At 39.0% G+C, this 15126-nt stretch overlaps 1 protein-coding gene across 1 annotated transcript in view; it reads right to left on the reverse strand.

Moving 5' to 3' along the window:
* The window catches only part of GRM1 (glutamate metabotropic receptor 1), a 180529-nt gene that overhangs the window by 51422 nt on the left and 113981 nt on the right, over positions 1 to 15126 (reverse strand). The window lies entirely within an intron of this gene.

The following is a 15126-nucleotide window of genomic DNA, read 5'->3' on the forward strand; positions in this document are numbered from 1 at the left end:
CAAATGCCATAAATTCTCCTTTTTTTTTTTTCCCCTGAGTTCCAGCCAAAGTTCAGACAGGTCAATCTTCTTCCCTGGCTTATCTTTCTGCACATGGGAACATTAAGCAATGACTAAACCTCTAACAACCATGCCAAACTATGATTGTATAAAATAATTTTTGCAAAGGGTTTTATTCATTTTAACTCATTTGCCATTATTGATTCAGATGTTTTAGAAACATTGCCAGTTCACTCCCTCTTATATTCTATTTGTAACATCTTTTTATATTATCTAACTTCAAAGATAACAACAAAATTATTTAACAAATTTCACTTAAAGGCACTGCAAAAGGAATAACAGAGGTCATAATGTCTCTAAATGTGATAAGTACAATGATGGTGTATTTAAAACCTGTGCATCTTTTAGTTTTCTCTCTTTGTATCACCTTTTTGATAACAAACACTTGCTGTTCATTAATATTGTGTGGCTGAATGAAATCTGCATATCTTAAGAGTAAAAAGTGAACTTTTGTTCATGCTAGTGTACTCTCTATGTCCAAAAACAAGTCACGGGCAACAAGTCATTTATTGTGTATGAAAACATCCAGAAACCTCTTCCAGTTCACAATCACAGTAAAAAGAAAAACAAAATAAAAGTTTTATTTTCCCACGTAACTGCCTGCTTTCCAAGGCATTTCAAGCTGTAGCTGACTGCCTATGAGGAAAAGGCCAGGAAATATTATTTGGTGACTAGAACAAGCAATTGTAGATCAGGGCCACAGGTTCCACTTGCCATGGGCTGTCTCAATGACTTTACTGTCTCTGTGTGCAAGCTAATGCGACCACCAGCAATTTGTAGAAAAAATATCGGGGGGGGGGGAACATATTTTCCAAGCCAAAACATGGTGAGAAAAAACAAGGTTTTGCTTCATTCTCAATTAAAAAATCATTTGCAATTTTCATGTGAGAGAATTGATAGGCTGAAAAATTTCTCACAGGCCTTAATAAATGTTTCATTCCACCTACAACAAATGATCCCATCATGGCAAATTATTGTTTCTTTTCTGGTACTGTTCCTAGAAAACCAGTTACTATACTGTTTTCAAACAGAATGGGATATGTGTAGTTGTTACCACTTCACTTCTCTTTGCAGCAGGAAGGCAAGTCCAAGAGGCAGTTTAATACAATGAAAGAGAGGAGAGATCCCTTAGAGGGATCCCATACATGGAGGATAGAGCTATCAAAAGGCACAAGACGGAAAGAGGTAACTCAATTCCCATTGTGTGTGAACTATTTGTTTGACTGGACAGAGCTCCTCTATGTGTAAGGCAAGGCTGAGGAAGGATGCATTCTTGTTATATAAGAAAAGATCTTTCCTTAGCTTCCCCCAAGCATCATGTTGCCACTCTATAGGAAGCAATGCTTTTCTCTATCTAGAACTGCAAGTTTCTCCACTTTCTGGCAAGAGAGGAAGCAGAACTTTCACAGGAGAAGCTAAAAGGAAGAAATATCTTACACTATGTGGGTTCTACACCACATTTTGAAACATGCTGATAAACATTCAACATCTTACAGTACTTATTGTGAAGCAATAAATGAAGTTCATGGGGTTTCGGACTTTGTTTTCAGGATGCCATTAAATCAGAAAGGTTTCGCCTCCATTCTTTAAAAGGTTTTTATTTCCCCAAGCAAAGAGATTCAATTCATGCAATTACATTTGATGTATTTTTCCCTGAAAAGCTAGGATAAAATTACAGTTACCAGTTGAGATACCCTGCTATTTTCTTTCTGAGCAGGGTAAAATCTATGAGACTCTCAGATACTACTGCTTTGTTACATCTGGTGAATGTTATTTTTTAATTGGGATTAGTGTATTTCTATTCTCGTAAAAAACTAAAGAGAAGAGAATAGAAACACCCATTTGAAAGCTGGGTGTTCAGCAAAAGTTGCTCAAAAATTTGCACTAGAATTCTCAAAGGCATTAACAGGATGGTAATTGCAGCAATATTTGCATGCAAGGGGTTATTTTTTATCACTAGCATAGTTAGACAAACTGCTGATGAAATTTCTTCTCCTGAAATAAAGTTGATGTTGAATTTAAAAGGATTTGGGGTTTTTAAATTATTTTTACCAGCATATCTTTTACAGATGTCAACTCCATGGCTAAAAGAAACCAGAATGTAAATTCAGCCATCAAGGTACAGGCTCTCCCTCATTTCAGATGTCTAACACCTAAAGATTGGTATCCATTTTATATATACTGTACAGCTCAAGTGTCTTCAGTTTCCTTGCTGCTTTTGTGAGTATGCCATGTTATTCCCCAGTGCTCAAAAGAAGTGTCTTCCTTTTGTCTCTCCCTGTGTGTCAGAAGGAGTGGGGAAAGATTTAATTAAATTTACTTTCTTGGTTCTCAGTATCATGTTATGTAAGCACATTAGGGCTTTAAGAGCTTAGTGTCAAAGACTCTGGAACAATTTGTGGCATACACAAATATACAACAGTGCCACAGTGAAGCTGAAACATTATGAGAAGAAATGACTGTGCAAGTCGCTGACTCACTCATTAATCAGCTGTGGAGGGAGTGCCAGAGTCCCTAAGCACAGGGCAGGAGAAAGGGGCAGCAGCACTGCCAGCCCTATGGCAAGTCTGAATTCACGGGTTCAACCCACCCACCATGTGACTTGGAAGCAAAATAGAGGGAAAGTGATCTAACTCCTCCTTCATTTCCCAGTCTGCAGGCTTAGCTAAACAGGCACAAGAGTCTGAAGCTTGCTCCCCCATCTGCTCTTTTTGCCTCTTCCCATGGACATTCAGTCTCTCACACAACTATATGACCCCAGGAGGAGCAACAAGTGACAATGCATATAACCCATGCTTATACTGAGGGAGATGATAAAGATGTGTTTTAATGTGTCTTTGTCCAAGAGAGCAGACAGTCTCCTTTCTGTGACCCAGAGAAGTTAAGCAGGGGATGAGAACACTGCCACTACCTTCCTAGGGCTGACTGTAACCTCAAGGGAATGTGAAGATTGGACATGCCTGATGCCACAGGACAATGCAGGGGTGAGCAGACAGGGTATGTCTGGGTGACACATTACATATTCACAAGCACTTCCAGCTGATGCACAATGCTGCAGCCCCTATCTCCCTTCAGAAGAGGCTGGAGGAAGCTGAAGGCCTTTGCAGCAATTGCCAGCATGGCTTTGTCAGAACTGTATCAGTGGAGTGGAAGGGCAGGTGAGGGCAAAATAGGCCTGTGTTGGAGAAAAAGTTCCTTTTCCTCTTCTCCATAAATCTGCATTTTCTGCTCTGTCTCTTATGTTGTTCAGCAGTAAAAGAAAGGACTTGAAGGGAAATACAATGCACCAGCTGAGGGCCATGCTAACAGCACAGCTGCCTACACGCCAGGAGCCCCAGGAGAGTGCCGTCTCTTCCTTCATTAGGCTGCCCCTGGCAAGGTATAGCTCAACAACAGCACAGGTTTTGCAATTGTTTGTTCCCATACATTTATAACTCTTATCACTGAGAGTTGAAGAAACTGATCAGACTTGAAAAGTTGCAACTATATAAGTCCACAAAAGTATGTATAGCAAGGGGAAAGGAGCAAGAAACTAGGTAACAAGCAGAGAAATTTCACAAGTTCATGTACAGGGGGACATGCTGTTAAATGCAGGTCTGGAGAAACCCACTTAGAGCAGATGGCTTGACAGAAGTTCATCAGCCTAATAAAGATTCTGTAGGGGATGGCATGGCCTGAATCCTCTGTGTTTCTTCCCACTAGGCTAAAATTCTTCATGAGAAATTTTACTTTAAAAAAAATAGGATTTATGGCCCTATGAGGATGATATGCTGAGATTTCTTCCTCTCTAAACAAAGCCTGCAAGCTGGCATTTGAAACCCCTTCTGTACACATCCATTGCTATGAACTGTTAATGGCTTGGCAAGACATTTTACCATTGCTTCCCCTTGTTCCTAGCTTTTAGTGGAATGATCTTGATGAAATAGCTCTGCAGTGAAGACTGGTTTTTAATGAAATAGAAATGGAAGGATCTACAAAGTATAGCTCAGTGCAAAGTGAAAAAAACTCAGCCCACTTCAGAGCATTAAAAAAAAGATTCATACCTGTGATATTTGTGTGTGTACTTCAATGAAATCAGCTTGAGAAGTACAATTCACAGAATGTTCAACAATGAAGCAAGATAAAGAAAACCTGCCAAAAATACTGAGTTTTGAGGTTATTGATTGCCTTGTTTTGGCTATTATCTTAGTTCCTGTTCTTTGGAATTAATAGACTGAGAAACAACAGAAGAAAATAACTGCCCCTATTTGAAATAAATAACTTCCTTTATCTTATACTCCCAATTAAGCATCAGTTCAAATGGTTTGAAAAGAAGCATGACTTTGTATTTTAGTGCCATCGTTTTCATGGCTGCAGTCACGTGCCAAACCAGAAGTATAGTTAAAAATCCCATAATACAATCAAATTACGGACATTCAGTTTTATGCACACTCTAATGAGAATGTCTGGAATTAACTCCATCACAAAGTAAGTAAGCTGTAAAGATATTTCATCTACTTGCAGATCATAAAAATCAATATTCGGCCATTCTAGCTTATGGAAGTTCATCCCTGATTAAAATACTGTGATCACATATTGGAAGGCTCATGGAACTGACGAGGAAGTTGCATGGAAATACAGTGGCTTATTATTGTCAAATACTCAAACATGATATGCAAGGCTTCAAACTGGAAATCAATAAAACTCTGATATTGATTCTGAGCTTGGGAATCCATCAAGTCAGTTTAGGCTTAAAAGAAATCCACACTAATTCAAATAGTTAGGACGTAACATTAAATTACATATTCATGCTAGAAAAAATCAACATAGAAGGGAATGTGAGGTGATTCCAGCATTTTTTTTTTGAAACAGAGAGCAATTATTATGACAGATTGACAATTATTATGATTAATTTTTTTTCCTTGAATGCTGGACTGTGTACAGTCTACCTGCAAAATGACCACAATATGTTCTTTTACTTATTTGAAATTATTATTTACCTTCTGCAGCAACATATTATTTCCCAGCTTGTATTCTAATTAGAAATTAATATTTCATCCTATAATCAGGAATAAAATATGCCAGATGATCTTTTCCTTTGATTGAATAGTTTGTATTTGTAATCAACAAAGACACTGATTTCAAATCCTAATATAGCATTTGAAATCCATCTTATTATTTCATTAACTGACTAAAATTTAATGCTGACAAAGGCATTTGAATGGTCAGGCTCAGCCTTTGCATTTAAAGGACATAGGCAGCAGCAAAGTTATTTTAATGCAAGATTCACAAACAGGGGGAATGGAAAGGCTTTTGATCTGTCTAAGCCTTTTAATATTCTCATCAGGCATAATGGGTTTTTGGTGGTTTATTTTGGGGGCCTGGTGGTATTATTATAATTGGTATTATTGGTATTGTTATTATTTTTTCTTATTTTCTTCTGTCCCCTTTCTTGGGAATATGAAAGCAGAGAATTTACTTTGTTACTATTACCGTGTCTCACATAGCTACCTCTGTCGGTTAGAGTTCAACTATAAACTATCTCTGAGCCTCTCTCAAACAGCAGGGTCCCACAAGTGTCCATACTCCCAAGGCCTCAGGCGCAAATTTAATCCTAATATTATTTAATGTAGTTATTATCACTGACACCTCAGATCTGCCTTCATCTCTTGCTTTCTTTACAGCCTTCTCCCAGTGCCATGTGGATCCTGACCAAGATTCCATAGAGACAATTTTTTACATGACCTGAACTCCTGGGGAGAAACAATTAAAAAGAAAGAGACCCCAATCTTCAGTCTTCCCCTCTCCCTCAGGTAGCTGTGTAACCTTGCTGCCTTACTCACCAATTAAAGACATATTTAGAACTACTATTCTTAACAGATCAGTTATTTCGAACAAGTCTAGCAGATAATAAGTTGCTGCTACTCTTACATGAGACAGGAATGAACACACATAAAATCAAATTCATTTGCAAATGTAAAGAAATGTGTGCATATTTTTATGCTAGTTTTATTCACATTTTTACTCTTAATAAAAAGAAAAAAAGTCTAGTCAGGTACCCTTGTAGGTGTCCCATTGTAACACGCTATGATAGAAAAATGGAAAGTTCAGGAAATAGGACTGATTATATTTCAGGTGTCATGGTTTTCATATGAAGCCTGAGACCTTATCTGAAAGAAAGAGATGGAACTCAGTAATTGTGCTGCAGCTTTCAGAACATTATCCACCATACAATACTTAAATTAGGAACCTGAATACATATTCAGGCACCTAATTAATTGACTTGATTAATTCCTGAATTCTCTAGCTGCTGTTGACTTTCACGGAAATTATGGGAGATCAGTACCCTTAAAAATCAGGCCAATTTATCTAGGTCTCAGAGCATGCACTTGAGGAGCCTAATTTTGTGCATCTTCATCAGAAAATATTGCTTCAGAGTAGAAAATAAGCAACTTTCATATTAACCATAGAATGTATTACCACCAAATGGGGCAAAGGAATTAACAAGAGATCTGTTCTCAGTATATGTTAAATATATGGCACCAGCACAAAACCAAAATCAAAAAGTCAGTGTCTTTAGATTAGAGTGGAAAAATATGATGATGGCAATAAAATACACATATTCATCTGTGCTCCTATCTGGCATGGAGACAGAAAAAGGAACAAATCATAAACTCTCTTCCCTCCATTAATCTAGATTTGTAAAAGTCTAAGTAGTGGCAGTTGTAGTCAGTGTGCGGCCATGAGATCCTGAGGACTTAAAAAGTGTGAGTCAAAATGTCATGTTAACAGATCAAGTACTCCCCTCATGGTAGGACACAAACAAGCTGACATAACTGTTCTCTTCCTGTCTTAAATTCCAGTGGTTCTGCATGAGTACAAAGAACAGTCAGGAAAGATATCCACTTTTTAATGTGCTTTAAATCACTATTGATTTTAGAGGGACTTCAGAATTCTTGTCTGACAGTGTAACGCCAGCCAGTACTGCTGTTTTTTTCTTTATTTCTTTTTTTTTTTTTAATAATTCTAAGAGAAGAACAAACCTTCTCCCTCATTTCTGTTCTTAATGCTAAAACCACCAGCTTTAGCTGTCAGAATACAAATCAATACAAACACCAATGCGACTTACTTCTGCAGAAATATAGCTTGTTCCACATTTCTCCTTTGTCAAGTTTGCTGTTGGTTTGGAGTTTTGTTTTGTTTTTAATAGTCCATATCCCTGCACAAGACAGCCTCTGTCTGAAGGACTGGCTTCCTGGAGCCACGTGGATATCTAGTGTACAAGACCCAGGCTACACAGCAGTCCTGCAAACATGCAGTTTCTTCCAGAAAAACCCCTGGCTTCCCAGGACCAAAGCCAGATGCTACAGCTGCTCAGGAGCTGAGGAGCAAAGCGGTCTTGGCCACCCTAACCAGCTGGGCCATGTTATAAACTAGCAGAGTACACTCACAATTTTTGGTGAAATGAAGCATAGTTTTCAAATGATTGTTAGGAGCATTCACGTGTTCCTTTTAACCCTTGCAATGTGCAATAATTTAATCACAAATACACAGATCACAAAGACCCACCTTGCTTTCCCCTTACCCAGGCACTTGCCCAGAGCTGTGTTCAGTATTACAGAAATGATCCTTCTTAAAGCTAAGCTAAAATTAGGAGTTTCTGAACAATGTCTGCACAAGGACAATGCATCACTGATTAGAAGCAAACTAGAGCTAAGCAAATCAGAAGATAAAATAAGTGGCCCTAATCTGTATTCACATGTCAAATTCAACAGAAAAACAGCAGCAGAATTCTTTCTGATCTGAAAGAATTTTAAAAGCATCCATTTTAGCCCACCTCTTGTTTCCCTGGGTGTAGCCAAATGTGACAATGCAGAAAAAGTACCTGTGATCTCACAAGAAAATGGGCCTCTGTGCTATGAATATTTAGACAAAATAAACCCAGAAAAAAGCAGTAGAGTTAGCTGGCCTCTGCAGAAAGTAGACAGTTCACTGCTTAGCATGATGTGTAAAGTGCTCCTGCTTCGAAGAAAACAGCCCTGCTTTTTCATTCCTATAGAGCTGAGCCTGAATCCAGAGCTAAATTGGAGCTTTGAACTGGTGGGTTACTCCAAAGCTACTTTCTATTATATGAATCTCAAAAATGTCAGCTGAAGGAAACATTTTGAAATCATCTGGTCTAGCACCTTGCTGTGCTACAGTGCTACATCCAGCAACCCAGCGTAGATGCAGTATCTTATCATTTTTCCCTAACTCTCTCCACAAAAGCAAACTTCTGCACTTCCCCAGACATCCCAGTATGAATGGGAAAAGAGAGATTTATTCTAGCAGCACTACTCTTCAGAGCACACAATTTCCATCAGATTATTCTGCCTGTGGATACCAATACAGCATATTCTGAGTAGGAAATTCTGTGGTTTTCATGGTTTAGGTTTTACCACTCAGGCTCATAATTTATTGTTCTTTAGGCATCTGCTTGCCCACAATCTTTTAAGAGAAACCCATTTATTTTAAGAATGCTACTGGCTATTTTTCAGAAAATATCCTTGTGTACAAAGAGTATCTCTAGTCTGCGGATAGACATGTGTGAGTATGTGGGACTGTGCCTACATGTGTTAGCCTCCAATGCTTCTCCTTTGCACCTGTATTTATGGGGTAATGCTGCCAGTAATGACAACCCGCAAAATTGCAAACTGAGTCTAAAACTTTCCACCTACAGGTAAATGAGGAAATGGAAGATATCATCTAATAAAAGACATGGGGGGCTGACAGAAAGGAGTTTTGCCTTGTGTTCAGATCAGTTACTTGTGTTATTTTATTTGACTGACTTCCTGGTTTGGTTAAATGTTTATATCTCTGCTAATGGTTCTGATGCGCAACCTGCACAAACAATTGATTTCTGGGAACAAGTAAATTTTTTATTTTAATTGTGTGCTTTTGTCCTCACTGTGCGCCTGATAAAAGTTTAAATCATCTGTGGCAATCTGAACAGGCAGGAGTGGCCCAGTTTCTCTCTAGGCACAGGAGACAGGAGCCTGAAGGAGGCACAAGGGAGCATGATTCGGGGGTCCTCTTCCTTAGTACCACCATCAGTTTATCCGTGTAATGGAGAAGGGTGAAAGTCACAAGCCTACCTGAGGATTTTCTAATCCCAGAAGTGCAAATTTTTACTGTCAAAATCCAAAATGGAAAATGTCGGTGTAGATTCAGAAAAGTTTTGTTATATGCTGTGGAAATATGCATGGTTCTGCAAACTGTCTTTTATGCTGTTTACAAAGGCACGTGTATATTGCTCCTCTCCTTTATTTCACGATGATGTAATTTTTTTGTTATGGATCCCAAAAGAAGAAAGATATTCATTTTTACTGTATATTGATAGACAGCCTGGTTTAAAAGTATTTTTGGAAATATAAAATATACGATGAATGTGACTATTTTTTTCCAAACAGGGACACAAAAAGCTAGAACCAAATGAACAAAAACCTGGCCATTATATCTTTTCTGAATAATTCACATGATTTATAGTAGATAAGCATGTTATTAATCCTCCTCATCTTTAAGCCTTAAAAGCTGCCTGGAACATTGTCTGGGAAATAAAATGAAACTACAACTCTCCTGTCTTATCTGCTGCAAAAAAGACTTGACTAAGAAAGGTAGCAGCTAGAATATTTTCACACATGTTGTCCTGAGTAGGCTTCATTCTAGGTGCCAATAAAATTGCTATCAATTTTGATCACTACTGGGATCCCTGGGATCTTCTGCCTCTTACTGAGGAAAAAGAGTGTGATACAGGACCTAAATATGTAACGAGAATGCAAAGCAGAGGGAGCATGGACAAGTCACAGGATACTTAATGTAAAATACATTTTGAAGAAATTATGGCATGTCAGTAGCTTGATTCCTTCATCAAAAGCATAAAAATATGTCTCCTATGCAGTGGCTGACTTGGCAGAGTGCACACCAGGCTGTTGTCGTATAATTACTTTTTCTGAATTATTGTAGTGGCAGTAATTCCGATTGTAGGTGCTTCTGCTGATGAAAAATCTCATGGGAGAAGTGCTCCATGGGGGAGCTCAGCAGATGTTGAGATCAAAAGAATGTTCTCAGAGAAACATCTACACACTTTGTCTGATGCAGCATGATGAGCCCTAATAATGTCTACTGGATCTAATTTGTCCAACTCTGGAAACAATTCAGATCAGCTCTATTCATGGCAAAGCACAAATGCTTCTTCTGGAATATTTGGCCTTCTTCCCAAGCTTCTTTGGCTATCATTGTGTTCTGCTTATGATTTTATATGTTATGACAATTTACGGTGGTCTTCCAGAACTGGCCAGGTGTGGCAAAAGTTTATGTCTACTCGAGAAAGGAGATGTCAAAAGATATACCTTCTTAGGACCAGATTTGACACAAGAATAGGGTGGACATACAGATCTTTGGCAGGAATAATGGCAAGCAGCATCCTGTGAGCAGCGTGCTAGCAACAGCACAACCAGTGACTGAGGCATATGATAGTCTAACCATTACCACCATCCTTTACTTGGCACTCATCAGGTTGCACCTAGAACATTGCATATGGTTTGTGAATCCCTTACACAGAAAGACACTGATAACCTGGAGTACCTGCAGCAGAGGGCCATCAAGATGATCTGGAGCTATAATCCTTGCCTTTGAGGGCAAACTGAAGGGTCTGGGCTTGTTCAGCCTGAAGAAGAGATGGCTGCAGAGGAACCTTACAGCAGCTCCTCATACCTATGGAGTGATTATGAAGAAGAGAGGGACAGGTTTTTCCGTGGAGCCTGGTGGAAAAATAAGAGATGATGGGCATATCTTGGAACAAAAGAGGTTTCGATTCTCTCAGATATGAGGCCAAACTTTTTCACATTCAAGTAGTGGAACAGGTTGCCCAGTCACACTGTGCCCCCTTGGAGGTTTTCAAAGCCTGATCAACCTGGTCTGAACTAATGACTTACTGTGTTTTGACAGGGAGTTGGACTACAATCTTCTTGAGCTACCTTCTAGACTGAATGATCCTGTGATCCTTGTGACTCTGGATGCACTCAGACTGATTGCTTGCAGTTCTCTTGGGCCAAGACAGGAATTAGCAGATAAAGCAATCCTTATGGCATGACCAAAGTATGAGTAAGCATCCTAAAGGGAACTTGGACTATGACCTCCTTTGGAACAAAAAATATCTACATTTCTTGTTTTTATCTGCGACAAATACATTTACTGACAAATAACCCTTCTTCACAAAGATCAATTGAATCAATGAATGAATCATGAATTGCCCACTTTGTTCCACTTTGCTCTATTGAAAAATGTTTGTGCTGATTGCCTGCCAATGTATTTTGTTGTCCCAGCAGATGAACTGCTGTGAGCATAATCTGTTATTTGCATCAGTTCCATTACCAATTTCATAACTGTCTCTTGTGATGCAGAGGAGGACTCAGCCCACCTGGTTTACATAAATTCCAGCCATTGTATCATCTGCCAGGAGGGGAATAAGGCATTCTGTAAAGGAGCATTTAGACATCCCTACAAGTGTTTGCCCTGCACTGAGTTTTACACCATTTTTGTGTATGACTTGCATTTAATTTTGGCCTGTGTGGGCTCACCATTTGCAACAGAGAAAGATTAGCCAGTGTATTTTTGTGTGAAAAAAACCCACTTCCATTTGGGCTATCAGATCAGGGAGGAGAAAACATCCTACAAGTCTGTTGGAAAGATATCTGAACTCTGTTGCCTGACGTACACAGGCTAACATCTAACCTTGCTGTCAGTGTACAATCTGCAAAATGCAGAAAAGGCTGAGTTTTATAATGAACTAAGACAATTAGGGACTGTTCCTTGGGGCAGTACTTGTGGCTGTCTGGTCAGGGAACTTTCTGTCAAGTCTGTCCGGAGTCAGATATTGTCTTACTACCTCAAATTCAGAAACAGCCTTTTTGGTTACAGTTAAAACACTCTGTTCTATTCTGATTTTCATCTGAAGGGCATGAAGAATGGTGTGAATTTCTGAATTCCACTGTGTCAGGGGTCCATGCAGACCTGTTGGACATGCTTTGTTTCCTACAGACTGTAGCAGCTACATGGGATACATTACCAGTACCTTAGTGGCACAGACAATTTAAGAACAACTCTGTCCTGGAAGTGGTTTTGTCCTGCTAGATATCCAGGAAACTCTAGGAGAATATCCATATACAAATGTGCATTTTCTACTGTGATATATTGGCTTCAACTGGCTGGCAGGTGCCCACCAAACCACTCTCTCACTCCTCAGCAGGACAGGAGAGAAAAATGTATGAAATAAAAATTAAATATGTGTGGGTCAAGATAAAGGTAGTTTGATTAAAAAAACCAAAGACCATGTATGGAAGAAAAGGAGAATGTAATCTCTAACTGTCAGGAGATGACGTCCAGTTACTTCCTGGGAAATAGGGCCTCAGAATGTTGCTTGGCAAGATAGATGCCTTAATAACAAATGCTCTCCCACCTTCTCATCCTTTCTCTCATCCTTTATTGCTGACTATTACATTATATGGTGTGGAAACTTTAGTCAATTTGGGTCAACTGTCCTGGTTATGCCCTCTCCTGCTGCCTTGCTCACTTCCAGCCTACCAGCCTTTAAGGGTGGGGATATGGGGTGGGAGAGAGCTTCAATGCTGTGTGAATGCTGCTCTGCAGTGCCCTAAAAAACTGGTGTGACACCAACACTTTTCTAGCTACCAATACAAAGTACAGTACTATGAGGGCTGCTGTGGGGAAAGTTAAGCCCATCTCAGCCAGATCCAGTATATCGACATATAATAAAATTTCTATACTAGAATCCTATTGAGGAAGAATGTCTCCTACAGCAGCTGGAGAAAGAGGGAAGGAGAGAAGGATAGGGAAAGGCATTCCGTTACAAGAGGCACTTGGCTAAAACATTGCAAAGAATGAGTCAAAAATAGCTCCCACTCATTTGGCTACCACCCAAGTGGGAAAAGTAAGTTGTTTAATTTTTGCAAGAAGGGATGATCCAAATGAGCAGTAACTGCAACAGTCTTGTTGGATTTCTTCTCCTCCCAAGAATTAGTTGCTACTACTGCCTAGCTCCAGTAATCCAGACAAGCTATTCTGAAAATGTGGGAAGCTGTTAGGCATCCTACAGCCTTCACGGAGTAGAGCACACTCTGACTTGCTTCCTTCCAATAGTGCTTAGAGCAGATATACTTTGGGGTTTTTTTCTCCAAAACACGCACGTACATTCAGGACTCAGTGTAATATGAGAATTTCTGAAGGACAAAATCAGTCTTCTCAGAGACTGAATGAGGGAACTCCAGCAGTAATTCCTGTCATCAGAGAAGGGAGATTTCTAGGAACTAGCTTTCCCTTGCATTGTAGAGAGTATGCAATCCCGAGCTAATGCTGACTCAACAGTAAGAGGGTGTGAGAAATTGCAGATGCAGCAGCTGTAATTGCTTGAGGAGAAGTCCTTGCCTATCCATGAATGATAAAAATTGAGCCTCATATGCCAGTGGCAATTCTGAATAAATCACTCAGTAAACTGATTAGATTGTATATGAGCAAATTATAATGGACGGGCAGTAACTGAAGATTCTCAAGAGATACAAACTTTGCTATTAATCTCCTTTGCAAAAGATAGATAGGTTCAAATATTGTGAATAGTTTGTAGTAAGGTATTTGAAGAACATCATTGTCTTTTTTTTTTTTTTTTCCTGGCTGCTCCTAGGAAACCCCTTGCTGTGTAAATACAATTACACTATGCTTTATGCTTGCCTATCACAAGAACTTTTGTACATGGTTCAGTTTTTCATTATATAGTTTCCTGAGATGTTAGCTCTCCAGACATGGAAAATGAATTTGAGCAGTATTGCCTTTGAAAATTGCTGTTTATGTTAAAGTATGGGTGTCTTTTGTTCTCAGTAAGGACTAGCAGCACTCTTCTGTAATACAAAAGAGGTCATGACCCATAACAACATCTGTTAATAATGTGCATGGACTCCTGGGACCACAGGGCACTAAGCTTTTTCCGTGATGCATGGCCCTATGTGCCTTTTTTCATAGGAATATTAAGGCAGGAATAAAAGCTCTTAGATATACTGGAGATAAGGTGCTTGATACCAGTATGGTTAGTGATTGTTCTCCTAGGGTGATATAGGAGTGACTGGAGTACTTAAATTTGTAGTACCACAAAAAGTCAGATCATCTATTGGCACTTTTAATGAGTTTCAATTATTAGTGCTTATTGTTTATTGAGCATCGTGGAGTTTTTCCTTCAAATTTGTATATGGAGATAATTTGTGAAGGAGGGGAGAGGGAAGAGACTCCTTTTTTTAACAGAGAGTTTGTGAAAAGGCCTGTCTCCAAATATGGGAGAGATAAAGAAGGCGGTTTCTTGGCACTGTCATACTAGACCTCCTTGGAGAGAAAGTCTCCACCAAACTGCTTTCAAGCTGCTAGTATTTAAAGTGACATTCTTAACCTTCCAGAAATGTCAGATAAAGATATATGCACAGAAGGCTTTCGTGGTGCCAGACAGTCAGCAGTCTGATCTGTGTAGTTAAATAAAAATAAGTATTGTATTGCCCACAGATTTGCTGGGGACATGGAGATCTCTTGATTCTCTAGGTATGTCATTACTGGGAAAGATACCTTGTGATGCTTCCCTTTGGTGACTTGACACATTTATGGATTTTTTTGTGTGTGATAAGCCTGAGAGTTGTCAGTTTTACACCATCAAATTTAAGAGCTGATTGCTTTTCAGCAAAGCCTAAGAAGCATCACATATTTAGAGGTTTCATGCAAAATTTACAGCTTTCTAGAGGAGGGCATGATGTCTGAATTCCTGACTTGACTATTAAGTGTCAGAGTCTACCAATGTAGACAAATTCCCTTGCTAGGAGATAAGAGTTACTTCCATGTGTAAGACATGTTTTTTTTTATGTGAATACTACATAGTAGAAACAAACTGTATATGTTTTGATGGGTTAAGAAAAAAAAAAGGTAAAGCAGATGACTGGTCAAGTTTAGGATTCATCAATTTTCCTTAAAATTGGTTTTCTGCTGTAATATTGTCTATGA

The sequence above is a fragment of the Chamaea fasciata genome, unplaced genomic scaffold, assembly GCF_029207755.1.
Source record: "Chamaea fasciata isolate MVZ Bird 193981 ecotype frontalis unplaced genomic scaffold, bChaFas1.0.hap1 SCAF_3, whole genome shotgun sequence".
NCBI classification, from domain to species: domain Eukaryota; kingdom Metazoa; phylum Chordata; class Aves; order Passeriformes; family Sylviidae; genus Chamaea; species Chamaea fasciata.